This window comes from Lolium perenne, chromosome 4, assembly GCF_019359855.2.
Source record: "Lolium perenne isolate Kyuss_39 chromosome 4, Kyuss_2.0, whole genome shotgun sequence".
In the NCBI taxonomy this organism is placed as follows: Eukaryota; Viridiplantae; Streptophyta; class Magnoliopsida; order Poales; family Poaceae; genus Lolium; species Lolium perenne.
The window spans coordinates 352,360,085-352,366,084 of record NC_067247.2 but is presented as its reverse complement, the minus strand read 5'-3'; positions in this window follow the sequence as shown (position 1 = coordinate 352,366,084).

Genomic DNA, 6,000 nt, shown 5'->3' with positions numbered 1-6,000 from the left:
GTCTAGCCTCCACCGAAAAGCCACAAAACCAAAACCTAGTTGATCGGCTAGCCCATCAAAGCTAAACTCTGTGATTTTGGTCGTCTGGTCGATCTGGTGTGAGAGGAATACCAGAGTGTTTGAAAAGGTCTCCAAGCCAGTCAATGTGCTAACGGATCAAATTAAAGATGAGGCAAAGCAGTGGAGTCTAGCTAGCGCTGGTTGTTTATCTCTCCCAACCCCTAAGTCTCTGGTTTTGTTCTAGCTGTTTGTGTTGTTTGTAGCAGCTCAGTAACGATGACTAGAGCGTGTGGTTTCACTTTCTTCCCGGAACTGTTTTTCTGGTGGTCGTTCTGTAAACTCTGTAAAATAGCCACCTCGGTGGTTTCCCCCCTTCTAATTTTATACATGCAGTGCTCATGCATGGTTCCAAAAAAAGAAAACAATTTAGATGGTGAAGCAAGCAGTCTGAAGCTGGGACAATAAGGGAGCAGCAAAGCATAAAAGAATAAGACTACAAAAGATCAACTGAATGATCAATAAATAATCTGGATCAATCGTATAAAGCATACCAGTTCACTACTGAAGAAAAGCATCAACTGAAGGCTTAGTTGTAGTGTAGAGATATCATTCAATTTATAAAGATGTAAAATCTGGAACAAAGTACAAGTAGCTTAGAAGATGTGTTTGGTTGAAAAAGTGGTAACGCAAATATCAAACTGGGATTAGGGTGTAAGGGTATCAGGTTATGGAGGTGTTTGGTGGGGCTAAGTAATCTGTATCAACATAATCAGGGTCTGAATCCATGCACACAAAAAAAAAAAACAAAAGGCACCTATTAAATATGAATTGGAGAATCCAATCCACTATCAAAGTGCGCAAACTACAAAATAAGCTGCAAACGCAGATGGAGACAAGACCGTCAGAACCGGATACAGATCATGTCTCTGCTTGCTCCCATTGGTGATGAAGAAACAAAGAGGGGCATCGACGGCCGATGCGGCTACTCCCGTGGTGCAGCGGCTGCGGACATAAAGGGATCTCGAGGTGGAGAACCCAGCTGCCACCGGCATTCTAATGAACGAATAATCATTTGAATTTCCCATCTTTTTCAGCTCTGCTCCCGAACTTGTTAAAGAAAGGAGATTGATCTTGACGTCGGCGTTGGTTTTTCCAACGAAAAACAAGAACATTCTTTCACGAACTTCCAGCGTTGCTGCGAGGCGGAGGAGGTTTGGCTGGAGGATATTTGTGGGAGAGTTTGAGCGAAGAAGTCGGCAGCAAGTTAAGGGAAGATTAGAGACGGTAATGCAATGTGAGTCTGTTTGCAGGCCATGGAAGCCAAACACGATTAATGGTAAGTATAAAATGCCAGTGTAATCTGATAATGGAAGAAAATCTTTGACTAAACACGTCTTTAGCATGCACCTTTCAGCTCAAGAAACAAACAATTATCTAGCGGAACAGCGGAAGGGACCAATAGAATAAAGAATACATGAGCTTGAATATTTCCTTAATTATAAACATCTACCGCTAAGCATCAACTCAGAAAATATGTTCTTATCAATCATATGACAAAAAGGCAAACAGAGCAAGCATAGCAACCAGTTCTTTTAATAAACAAGATAACAAAACAGTGTGGCATCTGTTTTATCTTGTCTTGTCAGTTTTATAAACCAGAACAAGAAGTATGTAGTTCCTAGTAGACAAACCTATGTACCATGCAAAAATTGAAATGCAGTAGTAAAAGTAACATCTGAACCAAGCTATTTACTTTACCTTGACATAGTTGTCCCAAACATCATTACAGTCAACAGAAATCTTCTTTCTGTCCCAATCCCCTAATTCTTCTCCATCAGGTATGCCCAATTATGGCAACAATGGTAACAAAGAATCTCACGCTGCCTATTTTGTTATCTTCCTCCTCTCATCATCAACCATGTCAACTTGCAAACTAAGGTGCTGTCTGACATCTACATATATATATATATGAAAGAACAATAATCAATCTTAGGAATGAAGATGATAGACAATTGTGAAAGAAACATCAAATAATAAATAAGGCAAGTGACAGGAAAAAGAACTACAGAGAATTGATAAACTACTGCCATCAATAATTGGCAAAGCTTATTAAAAATATGATAAATTAGAAGATAAAAGTATACCAATTACAAGAAAATCCCAGAGAAGTGATAGCAATGAAATCATGCTTCATATGAAAATTGTACAAGAGGGATTTAAAGGATACCCTATGAAATTGCAGTAACATCTCCTGCAAATTTGTTGTATGCCAGGATTGAAGCAGACGATGCATGCTCATAAAAAATGAAAACAGAGATCCTATGCATGCAGACTGATACCATTCTCAAGATAAAATAGACGTAGGCCACTAAGTATATAAAAATAATTATCATCTAATGGTGTATATCAAATAAGTCTTGATAATAAATCTGCAGACAGTAAAACAGCACAACTACTGCTGCATTAAAATTATTTGCATGGCTTCAATCTAGATATATTCCTAAAATCTGCTCAGTATGTGCATGTCCTGGTCATGTCCGTGAGGAAAAAACATGGGTTTTCAAATCTGAACTAAATATTAGAACCATCAAAGATAATGCTTAGGTCAAAAGATCAAGACGGTCTCCATTATACATGCACACAGATGTGCAAATTTCAGACCCATAGGGTACCCTCCGACCTTCTTTCAATCTTTTTTTTTGAACGGGAAGAGAGGTCTGGAAACACACCGATGCTCCTTCATCAACAGCACGACCATGATCATTTCCATGGCATGAAATTCATGTAATGCAAGAACCTATTCCTCATGATCAGAAATTCAGAACCTTTTAAAAAATGGATGTGTATTTGGCATGGATGTGTTTTTAGTCACTGAATTAAGACAACAAGTAATGATGTCATTCTTATAAACATATGACATTTTAGAAGCTACCTTTTTCAAGAAAAAAGAGCCCCCTAGATTGTAATGTATGACTGACGTATCAAAAGGGCTAGGAAAATCTACCAATTAGCAGACAGAAACAGAGATGCATATCAACCCTGCACACAGCTTTTTACCGATTGAAGTTGAATAAAATGACTAACGGCACTGCATTTCACATGGATCTTGTTGAAGTGTATAAGTAGATTGCTAGCCCTTTCCATCAGTTCGAACTTTTGGTTGTGTTGGCTAGTGCATGAAGCTTAACAGATCTAACTGACCCACAAGGATATATAGTATGGAACAAGTAGAATTATGTGATCACTGCTTTGAAATAAAATCAGTTGTGTGCAGCATTTGTAGTTTTATTTATCTGCATGATCCAGCAGAAGCTGGCATGATAAGACATTAGAGAATTGTTAAATTCATAAGGGCTAACAATTGCCATAACTCATAAACAAGGAACTTGCAACAAATTGACATTGCCTGCAGAATTTGCAGTGTTCATTGTTTGTATAATTTGGCAAAAAAGCTGCTACAGTAAGACATTCAGATACTCGTGAAAGTTTACTCACAGTAACTAGGATCTCGTAACAAAATGCAAAAAGGTAAAAGTCTACACCCAGAGAATGTAACATATTTAGCTTATCAATCTAAAGCCTTTATCAAAATAAACAGCAAGAGCAACCAACACAGTAAATTCTTGATTTCCAAATGGAGAAGTGCTAAATCAACAGGAAAAGCATATGGAAAAATAGAAGGCAAAATGGACAACTGAACATCTATACAAACATTTTCTAATTACCTATAGCTCTATTCAGGTATTTGGACAGTTGAGATGGGTAAGCAGGACTGAAATATCCTCTGATAAAAAACGGTGCCAGCTCTACCAATTTCTTCATCTTCTGGTCAACGGTGATTAACCACATCTTCTGAGTGTGAGATTTCAGTTTACACAACAGGTTACCAGAATCACCGCTGTGGGGATTTAGGTTCAGAACAGGGTAGGATGCAAAAACATTCTTCAATGTTGATTCTCCGTCTCCATCAAGCAGCACAGGATACCTTTGGTAGTCAACAGATATTTCTTCGTCAAGACTCATCTGCTCCTTATGCCAATAGTTGGAAGAACTCACTCGAGACCATATTATGATCCTCCACCCCACAACATGTTTGGGCTTTCCAAAAAATTCCGAATCATAAATTATATCCCTGTGCCAATTTGATATTCCATCAACTTGCCTTGTTTGAGTTTCTACCTCGACAAGTTTGATCAGACCATTGCTGCAGCACGCAACATCTCGAATAGGCCACGGACATACTGCAAGATTATATATGTTACCAGGCAACAGCATGGGCAATTGGATGAACTGCACCATGGGCATTTCGTCGAACACATTGCAGACCAAGATTCCTCTCCAGAGATCGGCCCAGCCGAATGTGCCTCCTCCAAAAGAAATCACCTTGTGGCCTGCAGGTATACGGTTTGTCCGCGAACGACGCCTTGGTGCTCCAAGCACCGGTGATGGACGAGAAGAGATGAAGGTCGTAAATCCAAGGAGCCTGTGTCAAGCATAGAGCGGCGACGAGGAAATGACCGTCGTCGTCGCCATGGGGCAGGAGGGCGACCTCCCAGGCTCTGAGCACGAGCGGATGGGGATCTGGGAGCAGGTGGAGTGACGGCCGTCCGGGGCCAGCTTTGTAGACCAAGTACTCGCGCAGCTCCAGCTCATCGTAGGGGCCGAATTTGAAGGTGACCCAGAGGAGGAGGAGGTCCTTGTCGGAGCAGATGACGCGGGGAAGTGGGCGCCCGTGAGGCCCGGGCAGTGGATGCTGGGCGGAGCCACCACCGGGTCGAGGAGGGTCGGTCGACCCGGCTCAGAAATTGGGGAAAATAATCGACCCTAAGAGCACAATGGAGCGACGCATTTCGGAAGCGCTTCCGTATACATCGTCTCGCGGGTCGCGCGTCCGTTTGCGTCTGGGTACCCATTTTTTTAAACTTAGTACATTCAAACTATACAAAGTAGTTCTAGAAGCCTAGACTACTTGCTGCCTGACGGGCCGGCCCCGTCGTTGCGTTGCTCCCTCGTCTGCTTCTCCGCCGCCTCCCGTGCGGCCGCTAGGGCTCGGTACGCTGCTGCGTTCTCTAGCAGGCACTGCCGCAGCCTCGTGTTGACGGCGTCGTCCTTGAGTGTCTCGAATGACTCGACTATTGCCCTCTGCTCCGCCGCCTTCTCCTCCGGGGTAGGCGCATCAGGGTCATCGGAAGACCATGATATGTTGGAGTCGGAATCCTCTGCGGCTGCGGCGGCGGCCACCCTGCGTTGTTCCATCTCGGCGTCGACCGCCGCATGGGCCGCCCGCTCCTCCTCTGCTTCCTTCTCCGCTTCAGCCAGGGCCTCGGCGTCCCTGACCAGGTCGAGGAGGTCGGTGTTTTCATCGCCGTTCCAGCGGCCCGCCGCCGCCTTCGTCTCCAGTCGCCTCCCCCTGCTCAGCGCCTCAGCTCGTCCCCATCTCCGACTCCAATCACCTGATCTCTGCTCGGCCGGTCGGCCCTGCCCGGCTGCCCCCCAGCTCGGCTCATCCCCGGCTGATTTCGATGGACGCCGATGAGGAGGCAACTTAATGGTATGATACTATCTTATCAAAATGTAGCTTTATTTTGGTGTTCTTGTTTTTTATAGTCATTTTGTTGTTGTACTTGATGAAATATGCAAATTAAATCTTTTTGGACCTTTTTTTATGAATACATTTGCTCTTTTCTATTAATTTTTTTTAGAACTTGTTTCGACCCCACTCAGTTCAATTCCTGGCTCCGCCACTATGCACACGCAGGAGACGCCCGGCGGGTCGGCGACGCAGAATTGTCACGCCTTTAGTTTAGACAGAGCCGAGGCAGCGCCACCTAGGGAGTAAAGTGTAAATAAAAGTGGCGCATAAGGGTGCGTGTGTTAAGTTAACTTATGGGTCCAGTGGGCCAGTCAGGAGGCGTGTGTGGTGTGAGTACGGTGCGGTTATAAGCAGCATGTGTAGGAGGAGGAAGACAAGTTTGAAGAAATAGATGAACAAAGTAATTT